This window comes from Dermacentor silvarum, chromosome 10 (genome assembly GCF_013339745.2).
Source record: "Dermacentor silvarum isolate Dsil-2018 chromosome 10, BIME_Dsil_1.4, whole genome shotgun sequence".
In the NCBI taxonomy this organism is placed as follows: domain Eukaryota; kingdom Metazoa; phylum Arthropoda; class Arachnida; order Ixodida; family Ixodidae; genus Dermacentor; species Dermacentor silvarum.
The window spans coordinates 42,373,868-42,390,322 of NC_051163.1; the positions used below are offsets into that span (position 1 = coordinate 42,373,868).

General features: G+C 43.0%; 1 long non-coding RNA gene across 1 annotated transcript in view; it reads left to right on the forward strand.

Moving 5' to 3' along the window:
* The window catches only part of LOC119465731 (uncharacterized), a 71,215-nt gene extending 57,436 nt beyond the window's left edge, over positions 1-13,779 (forward strand). Inside the window, exons 7-9 of the long non-coding RNA XR_007464068.1 lie at positions 1,577-1,665; positions 8,768-8,852; positions 13,654-13,779. This is a non-coding gene — a long non-coding RNA (uncharacterized LOC119465731). The remainder of the gene's footprint in view (positions 1-1,576; positions 1,666-8,767; positions 8,853-13,653) is intronic.
* Positions 13,780-16,455: the final 2,676 nt, after the last annotated feature.

A 16,455-nucleotide genomic window follows, 5' to 3' on the forward strand; every position in this document is an offset into this window, starting at 1 on the left:
GCGCATCAGACTGCTGTGCAGAGTGCATTACAAGCCGCAGATCGCCGTCGACGCCGGGCGGACAGTTCAGATCGTTATCGTCAAAACGAGGCGAACAGACTGCCACGAAGACCCTGTTGTGCATGGTGCCCAAATTGGAGCTCCAGGTGTTGTTGGAGTGTCGTTTACTAAACACTGAGAGAAAATAAGGATTTTCTCCAGCCTAATGACAGCTAGTACTTCTTGGCAAAGAACCGATTTTTTTTTACAGTAAGGCCGTTTTGCACTTTTTACACGATGTTGCCACTGTGCAAGTCATAAAGCAAAAGGATTCAAAACGCATCCTCTTACTGTTGGCTGCTGCTACGATATTACGCTTTTTATTGTATGTGCCTCCAAGGCCATGCGTTCAAGCGTCCTGTTACTGGCAACCGCACCTTGTGGTATATCGTCCTCCCATTGCATATCATTGATGTCCTTCGCACATCTCACACCTCACGTGTCATAAGCATGGATTTATTACATATTTATCTTACGCACGTTACAGCGAATGCATTTAACCCTTTACATCGCCATGTTACATCTACCCTTCGAAAGCGGGTAATGCACCATTGTCACTTCGTCACCATAGCCATGGGATTCTTTGGCTGTCCTTGCACGATTAACATCAATAATCATCACCAGTGCTTTACGAATGGGGTGGCTGCTTCCGAGCTTCCCGAACTGTTGTGATCGGTTTCTGTGGTTTAAGTCTCGAAGTAATACACTCGGTACATGAGAGAGGGCAGCTAGATATAGCACGCAGATGCGTGCAAAATACGGTCTTCCCTCGAAAAGCCTTGCGAGCTAAGTTTGCGTATTGTTGTTAACCAACGGCGTTAACCAACAGCGTTCGCAGGCGCAGACGACGATACGCGATTCAGACGAGGCGCGCACGCCTCGGGTTATTGTTGTTAACCAATAACCAGTTATTTTTGTTAACCTGGCAAGGTGAATATATTCAGTAAGTTGGGAATCCAGCAAGCATTCGCATTCTTTTTTCCAAGTAAACGCAAATGAAAAATGAAAAGGGCCTAATTTATTTCGGATTGCATGTGAGCACTATTTATGCATGAATTGTGAATATCTCGTAAAAATAATAAAATTATCGGAGGGAGGTTGCAATAGTATGTAAAGGTTATCTACCTCTCGTGAACCTGGCCAGAGTTTCCAAATAGTGCGCCTTTTTGTTCAGGTGAAAACTTCTGTTCATTTCTTAAACGCAGAGAAGAAGATGGATGGGTAGTGCATTGCGACGTTGCTGCAGTGTCCGGTGTTTTCACGCAATCTCTGTGATTTAGAAACACACCTCAAGGCTGCTTTCGGCTGTCTTGAGATCATTTGAGTGTCAAATTTATTGAAAGTGGATGACAAGAACATGAGTAAACTACTTATTTACAGTTACACACGCATCGTTACTTCTTATCCAGATTGAATATTTTTTGTATTCACTTCCGAGTGAATTAGAAAAAAAGGTTGAAGGCAATGTGCAATGTATTGTACAATGTGTCTTACGAGGATATAGCTCTCATAATATTGCTTAACAATTGTTTTCAAGGACGAAGGCGGACATCCAGTCCAAACCCGAGCACCAGTTCTGCACAGCTGGAAACTACTGGACAACCACAAAGGCTCCAGACAGACCTGGTGAGAATTGGGAACATGAAAGAACCATGCAGTGATAAATAGTTACAGGAATTAGATTGTGGTTAGTGTAGCATACGTAACAATGGACGGCACGATAATAGACACAACCCAAAAAGGCACATGCACTGACGGGAACATGGCAACAGATAGTGCTCCGTTTGTGTATGTCTGTGTTCCTTTTTTTGTGCATGAAAGGCCGAATGCAGCTATGCTAAAGAAGAGGTTAAAATTTGAGGACACTGATTTTTCCATACGAGAAGACTTCAAAGGATGAGGGGCGCAAGAAAAAACTTTGGCGCAGCGCAAAGGAAACTGAGAAGAGCAAAAGAAAGTCACTCTGAGGTCCAATGAGGTCTACATGAGTTACCGCGCGTACATATGGGACGAGAACAAAAACGAGCAGGTGGAAGTGAAAAAAGCGCAGGCAGAATTCTTGCTGTTACTCGAAGTCAAATGAAAGCCTAGAAATAGCCTTTCACTTTACATACCAGAAGTAATTCTGACACAGCTGAACAACTAGCAGCCCTACACTCGACCTTAATTCTACAGTCAACAGAACTTAAGAGTTGATGAAAAAAAAACTGCTATATTGCTTCTTTATCTGACAAACAGAGATGAAATGATGCTGTTGATAAACGTTTTTAGTTTGATTGCAATAATGCTCGCTGAAACTACGTACCATGGGGCATCAATTGTTTCTTGCGCTCCTGGTTACCGCCGCTATGCTCTCAGCCATGACGGTAAGCGTTGAGGTGGCGTTGTGCTTCTCGTGAAGGAAAACTTTGCTTGTGAACATGTAACAAAATGTTCTGTCGTACACGCAGATTTTGAGGTCCTGACAGTGCGCAGGAATAAAATTGTACTTCATGTTATATACAGACCACCTTACAGGGGATTTCACCCCATTTAATACTGTTGTTAGCCGGTTCTTGGCTTACGATTCTATTTGTTTTTATTTACTTATTTATTTACAATACCTACAGCGCCCAACGGGCATTATTGCATGGGGGAGTACAGAAAACGGGAATCAGATCAATCCGTACGTACATGCATACTACATACGTTTCCAGACGCCGCAGACACTGACAGGCCAACAACATCCTTCGGAATACAATACAACAATTGAATACAAGGGCATACGATTATACATATTAATATGCAAACTCTGCAGAACATAGAAACAGACCTCAAAAACCAAAGCGAAAAAGATCAAGCCGCACCAAACGGCTTGATGACAAAACAGTGCATCAGAAGTTAAACATTAAACGCTGTAGGTGAGTAAAGAAGGATGAGGGAGGAGCAGTAACAATATGGTCTGGTAAGTCATTCGAGTCATGAATTGTTTTCGTAAAGAAAGTATACTTAAAAATGTTCACCCTGCACCTGCATTCCCGGATTTTCATTCAGTGATCGGCTCGATGAGATACATAGTTGGTGGCTTAATGAACATGTCCTTGTCAATACCGCTTCTGCCCTGGAATGTTATACAAAAGACACAGTCTAAGATATTTCCTCCTGTTCTCAAGTGGTGGCCAACGCAGATCGTTTCGAATTGTGGTAGTGCTTTCTCGGAAGTCATAGTTTCCAGAAACGAAGCGGGCAACACGTTTCTGAACACGCTCAAGCTCATTTATGTTCTGCTTTGTGTAAGGATCCCAAGCACAACAGCCATATTCTAAAATTGGACGGACGTTAGTTAGGTATAATAATTCTTTGAGTTCAAGAGGGGCTTGCCAGAAATTCCTTCTGATAAAGTTGAGTGCACGGCTGGCTTTGGATGATAATTAAGGAACGTGTGCGTTCCATGAAAGGTCATTGCCAAACATTACTCCCAGATATTTATAATCTGAAACCTCAGTCACGCGTTCACCGCGTAGTAAATAGCTATTGATTTCGGGATTTCTTTTTTTGTGAACATGATTCTGTTGCATTACAAAAGATTAAGGGCCATTTTCCAACTCTGACAGCAGGAAAAATTATAATCAAGATCCTTTTGCAGCAGCTTCGAATCCGTTTCACAAAGGATACTGCATAGACACAGCAGTCGTCTGCGTACAAACTGATTGAACTGGACACATGTACTGGAAGATCGTTGATATAGATCAATAAGAGAAGCGGCCCTAATGCCGACCCTTGCGGGACACCTGATAACACTGATGCTTCTGATGAGTTCACTCCGTCTAACACTACGCACTGTTTTCGTTCGCTCAGATATGCCGTTATCCATGTCAGCAACTTAGTCGGTATGCTAAGGGTAGATAACTTCTGCATTAAGAAATTATGTGACACAGAATCAAAGGCTTTTCTAAAGTCTAAAAATATGCAATCTACTTGATTACCACTTTTTAGCGATTGAGCAATATCGTGAGTAAATTCTATTGTGTGTCGCATGAAAATCCACTTCTGAATCTATGTTGAGTCCTGCAGAAAAAATTATTGCTTTGAAGATGTATAATTAGGTTGGTGTAGACTATACATACTGGAAAGTTTTGCAGATTGTGCTTGTTAGTGAAATAGGCCTGTAGTTGCTGGTGTTTGCTTTATTTCCAGTTTTGTGTACGGGAACTACGCTTTCCCGCTTCCAGTCAAGGGGTAGTTCACCTTGTTCAAGTGACTTTGCGAACAACATTGTCAAATAAGGCGAGACCGATGAAGCACAGTTCTTTAAGACATGATTGGAAAGTTTGTCTGGGTCAGGGGCAGAAGCTACTTTGACATTCCGTAGCAGTAAAGTAACACCATGTTCTGTAAAGGTTATGTCATTCATTTGCGTAAAATTGGAAGACTCTGGAATTGTATCGGTTGGTTTTGAGAACACTGACTGGAAGTATGAATTAAAATTTTCTGCCTTTGATTAAGGATTTCCAACAAAGTTCATTCCATCGATTACATCCTGAATCGTGCTTTTGGCGCATTTTTTATCTTTATATATTTCCAAACTTCATTTGGATTTACGCTGACTTTTTCATAAAGGCTCTGCATGTAGAGGTATTGTGCTCTCAATGTTCCTTTAGTAACATTCTTGCTTTGTTCTTTCAACTTGGAATGAAGTATTAGGCTTGGAGACTGGCAGTACCTACGGAATAGGCGACGTCTTTTGTTTATCAAACCCCGAAGTTTCTTGCTCATCCACCGCTTATCGCTTCGGCACTTTGCCGAAATGACTCGGCTTGGAATGAACGTCTGAGTTAGCGGCAACCATTTTGCTTTAAAAACATTTCATGTGGTGTTGATATCAAGGGATGTGCAAAGCGACAGGAATTCTGGGAGAAATGCATCCAGCGCATGGGAAATGGAGCAATAGTCACCACGTTCGTAAAAGAAAACTTTATGTGGCTGAACAATGCGACGACGCGCTGCAGCAGAGGATAATTTTGCCATAACTACTTCGTGGTTACATATGCCGGGAACTGTGATAGCTGAAGACACAAGATCAAGATCGTTTGAGAAAAGTAGATCTAGAACATTTGCACTGTTCGATCCCATTCTTGTTGGCGTGTGTGTACAAACTGAAACAGGGAATGAGCATCGATGAATTCACGAAAGGCTGTACAGGAGAGATGTTGTGGTAAACTTCGGCAGCAGATCCCTCCATTGAATATTTGGAAGATTGAAATACCCTCCGAGGAGGAGATATGTGGCATCTAAGCTTAGCAAAATACTATTTATTCATTCAAATATAGGCTCGGCATTGCTCGTTCTCCAGGTGCCAATGTCTCTTGCATTGTAAAACAACTCTGATCAAATTATCACAAGAAAGATCGTGATTGCTTAATGTAATCATCACTAGAATTAGTTAGGATTTAAGTAGCTTACTCGTGATCCCGGCTCTGAGAAGATTGTCCAGCGAAGCTGTTGAAAACCACCACCACAACTGCTGCGGGTAGCATGCAATGCTACCTCTTCTTTTAGCGGCAGTACAGACGCCACGGTACCTTCTAAAGGAAATTGGAATAGGTGTTTATACTTATTTTTCAAAAGCATTTAATCTGATCTTCTTAATTAATCTGTTCTTCCTTCGAAATTACAAAAAATGTGACGTTCGCAGGCATTTGATTTTTGCTGTTAGTTCAGTTATCTTTTGTTCAAGGGCCTATCGAATAGAGTGAATTTCATTGAAAAGTTCAGACTGCTTTTGCTGGATTGTGGGTATAGTCAAAATGATGTCGAACATGTGCTTGTCTTGCGCGGGTGTAAGGGGCCCTGGGTTTTCCTCGATGTCACCGGCTAGCAACATTTTCTGAGCAAGGTACATTTCTCATGGGTGCTCCACTGCCATGCACAACATTCGATACAGACTGAAAACATGTATGGTGGGATCCGGTGCCGACTTTTTAAGTGATTTTTCGTTAACAAAGCGATATGAAAAACCAACCTGAAGAAAAAGGCGGAGTAAGCGTCCAGGTGCCATGTCGGCGCCTGATCCCGAAGTGGTTTGCCAAAAGCGAGCATTATGTAGCCCACTGCTATCCAGGGTTGTCCGGGTTGTCTATTTCGGAGCAAGCTCTACATAAGTGCCCACGCGTATATATGTACTGCTTTTGCTCTTATCCATGTCAGCAACTTAGTCGGTATGTTAAGGGCAGATAACTTCTGTATTAAAGAGATTATGTGACACAGAATCAAAGGGTTCTATAAAGTCTAAAAATATGCAATCCACTTGATTACCACTGTTTAGCGATTGAGCAATATCGTGAGTAAATTCTGTTAATTGTGTGTCGCATGAAAACCCACTTCTGAATCCATGTTGAGTCTAATATCCTAATATCGTAATATCCTAATATCTCCTTATATCCTAATATCTCCTAATATCCGACGTTCTGCACCTCGAAACAAGCGTCCTCTACGCAGAGATCTAGGCTATATTATCAGCTGTAAAACACGTCAGGAAGTTAAAGCTACAAAAGGCAATTGCATTCAGACTCCCTAAGAATCCTGAAAATTTTAAAAGCCCTACAGAAAGCAGAAAAACCCTTTAATCAATTATCGTTATTATCTGCTATGTGATACTTGTACATTTAACCAAGATGCTATAATATGTTGGTGCCTGGGCATAAAGCATCTAAGGCAGCGTCCTTGCCGATTAAATTGCAAAGCCCTTAGCAACTAAAGATAGCATTACTTCCATTTAAGTTCCTCCTCTGAACATGACGCCATTCATGAGCGAAAAATAAGAAACAATTGGCAATAAATCTGGGACACTCAAATGGTATATTAGCTACATTTAGTTAAGCTACGTAAGGAAATCGGCCTCTAATAAAAAGAGACAGCAAATTGAGGTCATTTCTGTCGACTTAGAATAGGCCGCACGTATGACCTATCTGTGGCAAATGTGGCCAGGCACTCCCCGTTCTCCACGTCTTGTTGGAGTGTCGTTTGGCAAGCTCTGAGAGAAAAAAAGGATTTTCCTTCAGCTAATGACAGCAAATACTTCTTGGCAAAGAACCGATTTTTTTACAGTAAGGCCGTTTTGGGCTTTTTACAGGATTCAAAACACATCCTCTCCCTGTTGGCTCCTGCTACGATATTACGCTTTTTTTGCATCTGCCTCCAAGACCATGCGTTCAAGCGTCCAGTTATTCACACCCATACCTTGTGGTATATCATTCTCCCGTTGCATATCATTGATGTCCTTCGCACATCTCACACCTCACGAGTCATAATCATGGCGTTATTACATATTTATCTTACGCACGTTTCAGCGAATGTGTTTAGGCCTTTACACAGCCATGTTACATCTACCCTTCAAAACTGGGTTCATGCACTATTGTCAGTTCGTCACCATTGCCATGGGACTCTTTGGCCGCCCTTGCCCGATTAACATCAATAATCATCACCGGTGCTTTACGAATGGGGTGGTTGCTTCCAAGCTTGCCGAACTGTTGTGGTTTCTGTGGTTTATAGTACCGATGTAATACAGTCGGTACATTAGAGAGGGTGGCTACATTTAGAACGCAGATGCATGCAGAAGACTGTCTTTCTTCGAAAGGTCTTGTAAGCTAAATTTGCTTTTTGTTGTTAACCAACGGTGTTTCAAGGTGAAAATTTCAGTAAGTTGGGAGTCCAGCAAGCATTCGCGTTGTTTTTCACCTACCAGCTCCTCAAATAAATCCGGTCCCGAGGTTTCCAAGTAAGCGCAACTAAAAAAATGAAAAGGGCCTAATATAGGTCGGATTGCACGTGAGCACTATTTATGCATGATTTGTGAATTCGTACCTCGTCAAAATAATAAAATTATCGGAGGGGGGCTGCAATATTCTGCCTCTTGTGAACATGGCAACAGTTTCCAAATAGTGCGCCACTTGTTCAAGTAGAACTTCCTTTCATTTCTTAAACACAGAGATGAAGATGAAACAATGGATAGTACATTGCGATGTTGCTGCAGTGTCCTGTATTTTCACGCAATCTCTGTGATTTCAAAACACACCTCAAGGCTGATTTCGGCTGTCTTGACACCAATTGATTGTAAAATTTCTCGAAAGTGGATGACCAGAATATGAATAAACTACGTCTTTACAGTTACGCATCGCACTTCTTATCCAGATTGAATATTTGCTGTATTCACTTCCGATTGAATTTAGAAAGGAACTTGAAGGCATTGTGCAATGTATTGTCACGTAGTAGTGACGCGGAAGAAAACAGTCGTAAAACTGTGAATAACGAAACGGATTCTTTATTGACGAACCTGTGCCCACAAAAGCAAGCTACACTGAAAGCACGACGATAGCGGCGAACACAGTCGGCAATCGTCGAAAAAGTCTCATCTGCGGTGAAACGCGCCGGCTTTTATGCATGAGTCATCGAATGTTCCAGATTAACCCCTGGTACCCGCAGTGTCTTCCAGAGAGTTCTAGACAATTCACGTCGGTCATACAATCAGATAACATAAGCGTCGGTGAAAACAGGCAACTTAAAGAAGCATCGATAACGTTCTAGAAACTTCCGATACAGGCGCGTCCTGCGCCGAGCGATAACGTTTAACATTTGTTAGCCGGTGGAAAGCGGCCACCGGTGAAAGATAAACATGTATACGTGTCAGTATTGTACAATGTGTCATACGAGGATATAGCTCTCCTAATATTGCTTAACAATTGTTTTCAAGGACCAAGCCTGACATCCACTGCCAACCGCAGCGTTCTGCACAGCTGGAAACTACATCGACAGCCACGAGAGCCCCAGAAAGACTGGTGAGAATTGGGAAGATGACCCGCTGTAAAGAACCATGCAGCGATAAATAGTAACGGGAATTAGATTGTGGTTACTGTAGCATACGTAGCAATGGACGGCACTATAATGCACACAACACAGAGGCACATGCACTGACGGGAACATGCACAACAGATAGTGCTCCGTTTGCATATGTCAGTGTTTTTTGTGCGTGAAAAGGCAGAAAGCAGCTATGCTAAAGAGCGGGTACAAACTTGATGACACAGATTTTTCCATACGAGAGGACTTCAGTCAAAGGATGAGGGGCGCAGGAAAAGTATCTCAAGGTACAAGATACTGTTATCGCAACAACACCGTGCGAAACTATAAATGTTGACTGAACTCCGCTTCTGAAGCTGATACTGCTGCCACTAAGCCACCTGAATAAAACCAAAGGCAGCGGCATTATTTTATCTTTCCGCCAGAGCCCTCCAGTGACGGCAGGTGATGAGGTCTGCTTGTTCCATTGGTCGAGCTGAGTCACGTGGTGGCGCTCGCACAATCTCCGCAAAAACAAGCATGGGAATGTCTGCGCGGAGCCGACCTTTTTTTTTCTTGATGTTTGTTTTTACGGACAAGGTAGAACTCCACAGCGGTATTTGCGCCATGGTGGAGAGTCTTCTCATTGACGTTCTTGTAATTGGATGACTACCCGGTAGCTGGTTGGCAAGCAGAGGAGTCACTTCCATCAATTACAAAGCACGAAGCAAAAACTGCTGACAGCACAGTGTATAAAGAGTTTTCATAGTACGCAGCCAAAGCAATCTCAATAAATGTTTTTGAAGTGAAAATATTATACTTTGAGCATGAAATTCCCATTAATAGATACTAATACACATTTCAATCAAATGAAACAAGGTTGGTCGAAGTTAAGAAATGTCGAAGCAAACATTTTTGGGCACATGCGTTTCCTGCAACATTATATAAGAAGTGGGCGAATGTATCGAGGTATTTTAAGATGAACTGCAGGTACGAACATGGCGTATTACGTTGACTGCGATAATTATCGTCACCTCCTCGATTTCTCTAACGCGTCAGTCAGGTTGACTTGGTGACATAGTTTTCTATTCAGTCATTTTGGTGAATAGGACAATAGAAACGGATACTATTCACGTACACTGGCACACTCGCACATCATGTGTAGCACCTTTAGTTTCAGAATTTTGTCCGACGTAAAGCCAAGAGCATAGGAGAGGGAACACCTAATTTGTTTTGAAGAAACGATTACGATGTGTAACAGGTAACCCCCCCCCCTCTCTGTCTCTTATGTGTAGCGGCATTTAACACACTTGTGTGTTAAGCCTCTATAGCATTTTGAAAGTAACCACTTTTTTTCTGTTCTTATTTCTCGACAGGTTGAATGTTTTTCTGTTTTATATAAAGGAGAATATGCCGTATCTGTTCATAGGCGATAAAAAGTGTGTTGAATGCATCAGTCTTATCGGTGCAGTCCTATTCAGGTTGTACCGTCCCCCCATACCACGTGGTATTGCGATCTGTCTCGCCCCTGCTACTGGAATGACAATGCGTCCAATGGCGAGAGGCGCAATGTGCCAGTCGGAATCGGATCGCGGTAGGGAAGTGCGACGGCAGGTTTACGTTACGCCTTTACGACATAGAAGGCTTTAGGCACGTTCGCGCTAGTGGGAGAAACGCACGCTGTATGCCGGAGGTGGCAGAACGCGCCATCATCGGCATGGCAACACTTGCGGGCCCCGCAAGACTGCTTGCGGGCTCCGATCGGCCGCAAGCAGTCTGCTGCAAAAGATAGCTGCGGGGCCCATTGGATCCGCGGCAGGAAAAAGATGCCGCTCGTCTGTTATCGCGGCATGCTTTCCACCGTCTGCGGCAAGCCGCTCGCGCTTTTGTCTCTAGTGTGTATAGAACTTTGGAATGAGCTGCACTTCGCTGTGGTGCGTGTGTTATCGGGTAAAGGGAATTGAAAAGTCCCCCTTTCCGGTAGGCATGACGCTTTATGAACTATAATAATAACAACGGACCTGTTTAAGGCCGACGTTGAACCGTGCCGAGCATTGATTGGCCGTCATAACCATTGCGCTATACACCATGCTTGCAGAACATCCATCTATGGGAACCATATGGTTGCATTGTACCGACGATTGTAACACAACTTGCTATGGGCGAGAGAGGAGGAAATGAGAGCGAGAGAGAAGAGCGAGAGAGGAAGAAGGAGAAAGAGAAACGGAGAGAGAAAGAGAAGCAATGTAACCTTTCTTGGCGAGGCGGGATTTCAACCCGGGTACTCACTGTCCGAAGGTGGCCGTCATAAAACCAGTGCGCTATACACCCACGCTTGCAGAGCTCCGCTGTTTCATCAGATTTAAGAAGCATGGAACTGGCTTAATTTTTTTTATTTTCATGGCTCTCGGGGCCCGAATACATTATACAATTGGACGGAAAGCATTCAATCTAGTTCGTAATGGTAGGCTCAGTATTATTCCTGGACAGTTTAGTTACGAGCAAAGTTTTTGAAACACCTTGTCGAGCACGTTTCGAAGTAACGCAGTCAGTTCTTATCAACACTCCGCAAAATATCAGTACGAAGGCACAGCAACTGCGGCTCCCAGGAATATTTCTTTGTGTATTCGGCGGTCGAAGGTGCCAAAACCACGAAACAGCAGGGTTTCTGCATTCGTGTGCTGAATGACGTCGAGCTCAACCGCTTCTCCACAGGACCATTCGCCACATAAACTGCAGGTATGGACAAGTTCCTACAGTGTGAGACATCGTTTGTAGCGGTCACAAATGCACTCACTAGAATGCTCCAGAGACGCACTAATACGCACTTCGTAAATAGAGTACTCGTGCCTGCAAAGTTGTACAAATGCATCAAGGTCCCAAGCTCGCATGTCTTATGCAGCAGTGGATCCCTCCTTTTCAAATCCGACGTTCGGCACATTGAAAGAAGCGTCCTCACCGCAGAGATCTAGGCTATATTATTAGCTGTAAAACACGTCAGAAAATTAGAGCTACAAAAGGAAATCGTATTTAGACTCCCTAAGAATCCTGAAAATTTTAAATGCCCTACAGAAACACAAAAACCATGTAATCAATTATCGTTATTATCTGCTATGTGACACTTGTACATTTAACCAAGATGCTATAATATGTCGGTGCCTGGGCATAAGGCATCCAAGGCAGCGTCCTTGCCGATTAATTTGCAAGGCCCTTAGCAACTAAAGATAGCATTACTTCCATTGCAGTTCCTCTCCCTGAACATGAAGCCATTCTTGAGCGAAAAATTAGAAACAATTGGCAATAAATCTGGGACACTCAAATGGTATATTAGGTACATTTATTTAAGCTGCGTAAGAAAATTGGGCTCAAATAATAAAAAAAAGACAGCAAATTGAAGTCATTTTCCGTCCACTTAGAATAGGCCGCACGTATGACCTCCTATCTGTGGCAAATGTGGCCAGACGCTCCCCTTCCTCCACGTCTTGTTGGAGCGTCGTTTGGCAAGCTCTGGGAGAAAAAAAGTATTTCCTTCAGCCTAATGACAGAAAATACTTCTTGGCAAAGAACCGATTTTTTTTACAGCAAGGTCGTTTTGGGCTTTTTACAGGATTCAAAAGACATCCTCTCCCTGCTGGCTGCTGCTACGATATTACACTTTTTCTTCCATGTGCCTACAAGACCATGCGTTCAAGCGTCCAGTTATTCACACCCATAGCTTGTGGTATATCATTCTCCCGTTGCATATCATTGATTTTCTTCGCACACCTCACACCTCACGAGTCATAATCATGGCGTTATTACATATTTATCTTACGCACGTTTCAGCGAATGTGTTTAGGCCTTTACACAGCCATGTTAAATCTACCCTTCAAAACTGGGTTCATGCACTATTGTCAGTTCGTCACCATTGCCATGGGACTCTTTGGCCGCCCTTGCCCGATTAGCATCAATAATCATCACCGGTACTTTACGAATGGGGTGGTTGCTTCCAAGCTTGCCGAACTGTTGTGGTTTCTGTGGTTTATAGTACCGATGTAATACAGTCGGTACATTAGAGAGGGTGGCTACATTTAGAACGCAGATGCGTGCAGAAGACTGTCTTTCTTCGAAAGGTCTTGTAAGCTAAATTTGCTTATTGTTAACCAACGGTGTTTTAAGGTGAAAATTTCAGTAAGTTGCGAATCCAGCAAGCATTCGCATTGTTTTTCACTTGCCAGCTCCTCAAGTAAATCCGGTCTCGAGGTTTCCAAGTAAGCGCAATTGAAAAATGAAAAGGGCTCAATTTAGGTCGGATTGCACGTGAGCACTATTTATGCATGATTTGTGAATTTGTATCACGTAAAAATAATAAAATTATCGGAGGGGGGCTGCATTAGTATGTAAAAGTTATCTGCCTCTTGTGAACATGGCAACAGTTTCCAAATAGTGCGCCACTTGTTCAAGTAAAACTTCCTTTCATTTCTTAAACACAGAGATGAAGGTGGCACAATGGGTAATACATTGCGATGTTTCTGCAGTGTCCTGTATTTTCTCGCAATCTCTGTGATTTGAAAACACACCATAAGGCTGATTTTGGCTGTCTTGAGACCAATTGATTGTCAAATTTCTCGAAAGTGGATGACCAGAATATGAATAAACTACTTCTTTACAGTTGCGCATCGCACTTCTTATCCAGATTGAATATTTCCTGTATTCACGTACGATTGAATTTAGAAAGGAAGTTGAAGGCATTGTGCAAGGTATTGTACAATATGTCATACGAGGATATAGTTCTCCTAATATTGCCTAACAATTGTTTTCAAGGACCAAGCCCGACATCCACTGCAAACCTGCACAGCTGGAAACTACTGGACAACCACGAAGGCTCCAGACAGACCTGGTCAGAATTGGGAACTTGACGTATCGTAAAGAACCATGTAGTGATAAATAGTAATGGGAATTAGATTGTGGTTACTGTAGCATACGTAGCAATGGACGGCACTATAATGCACACTACACAAAGAGGCACATGCACTGACGGGAACATTCACAACAGATAGTGCTCCGTTTGAATTTGTCAGTGTTCCTTTTTTTTGTGCGTGAAAAGGCAGAAAGCAGCTATGCTAAAGAGCGGGTACAAACTTGAGGACACAGATTTTTCCATAGGACAGGACTTCAGTCAAAGGATGAGGGGCGCAAGAAAAAAAAAAGTTGCAGAGGATTCTCTGAGAATTACTTAGATTATGCGAGCAAGCAAGAATTCTTTTCCTATTATTATTGATGGTCTCAAGGCGCCAATGTCATTTTGTCGCCTTTCATTATAAAGAACAAGGTTAAAAAGGTTGCGGTGTACACGTTTAGGTGTTCACTGCCAACAAAGTAAGGCGGCAACTGATTACGTGCTTTCTTTACCAACTCTTGCACGCAACTAGGAAAATCTTGTACGAGTTATTAACCATAACGATTGACATTCAATAACAAGCATCGCAAAGATGAAGTCGTGAATGCTGTATACATCCTTCAAGCAAATCAATTTTTTGCCATCATGTAAACCCATGAGCAAAAGTATACGGACCACGAGGTCGCCGAAAAAACTGAATTTATTCGTAATTAGCAAGCATAAACTGGAATTGTCGAGTACACTGAAAAGTTAGCAGTGCCAAGTTTGGACTGCACTCCTCAATTTCAGGTTGCGTTCAAAGGCCGAGAAAAAAATGGATTTTATCGCACAACCCCTGCTGCGTATACTTTTGCTCACGGGTGTACATACCTAAAGAAAATCTGATGTGTGTTAGTACAGCTCGTAACAATATTTCAACAAATTGAACGTGACCAACAAATTTGCATCCATGACTCTAATGGCGCCCACGAGTCCCACACCATAAAAATGGGCGTTCAAGAAAATTGGTGTTAAAGCGAAAGCGGTTGAGCAAAAGCGGCACAAATCATCCAAGCACTGTGTAATATGTAATAACACGTTACAGATATATTTTATTCGGTGTAACATCACTTTTGCTATACAACCTAAACTGCCTATCGAAAAAACGTTTTTAATAGTACACATGCTTAACTGGTAAACAAATGGAGGGACTGCTTATTCGAGATCAAGTTCCTAAATAATCCAAATGGATTGCCAGTTAATATCTAAGTGAATTGCATCGACGGCAACAAACCAATTTGCGCTAATTGGAAAAAACAAAAACCAAGGCGTAATAAATTTGACCGCCGTTGTTTTTTCTTATGCCCAGTGCACAAAAGAGAATGGCTCCTCCATTGTGTGCTGTGTGACGTCGAGCTCAACAGAGCACCAGGGAATCTTCTACACAGAGATATTCGCGACATAAACTGCAGGTACGAACGTGGCGTGTTACTCACACTGCGCAAATTATCGTCCCCTCCTCGATTTGTTTAGTTGATTAGTCAAGTTGACTTTTGTGACATAGTTTTCCATTCAGCACCTTTAGTTTTAAAATTTAGTCCGACGTACAGCCATGAGCCTATATGTGAAGGAACACGGAACTTGTTTTGAAGGAACAATTACTCGTGATGTGTGAAGTTGAATGCGGCATTCTTGACATAAAACAGGTAACTCTACCTCGAATGTTCCGCGGTATTGAACACTTTTGTGCTGGAAATGTGTGTTTAGCCACTGCCGCATTCTGAAAGTAATCTTTTACGCGTCGTCCCTCGGCGTCACCGAGCGAACGAGCGAAGCGAAAGATGAAAGGGCGAACGCGGTGCGGTGTGGGCGATCAAATACGGTGAAAATTAAAAGTGCGCGAGAAGGTAAGCGGAGGAGGCTTGTATTGCGAAAGCGTGAGAAGAAAGGCGCAGTGTCGTGCAAGACGGGCTTCTTCCTCTTCACAATCACTCTCTCTTTCTTTCTCTTTGCGGTGACGACTGCTACGAGAGTACGCCAGAGTAGCGTGCCGTCGTCTGTTCACCGGTGGCATATACGGCGAATGCCTCCAAGGATGTAATCTTTGGAAACAAAGCGCTGCACAAGTGGAGGTCTCTCTGCGGCGGCTGTTGTGAATCGGGCCCACGCGTCACCGACGCGTTGTCTCTCGAGATCTCCCAATTAGTGAAACAGTCGCGCCACACTTAGCCCCGTTTGCAACAAGCCGCACGACATAGATTGACCCCGACAGCCAATATATCGCGAAATAAAACTGGCATACAGCTGCGCTGAAATTTCGCATTGGGGAGTATCGTAATCGTCGGTGAATTTTTTTCTTCATTTCATCCACACCTGCACAAGAAGCACCATTCACAGTGTCGGTCAACCGAGCGATGCGATCAGCATTCTCGTCAATTTGTTGCAACATTTCTTGTCGAGAAAGAGCGTGCTATACGCATCCACGACTAATAGAGGGGCATCTGTTGCCGCCAATTATATGCTAAAATTTACACGGGTAATCATTTAGCAGGGTGGGCAAAGTACGTCAAGGGGTGCCCGAATTATAGGATTGATCCGTTAAATTACTTTATTGCACAAGCCTCGTTTTGAACAATTTTCGGCAGTTGTACTGGTCGTAATGCTACAAAGTAAAACAGTGGCCTCCTAGGCCAGGCAGATGCGTTAGCGGCGAAACAATATCAGGATAATTAGACCAATTGCCCGCT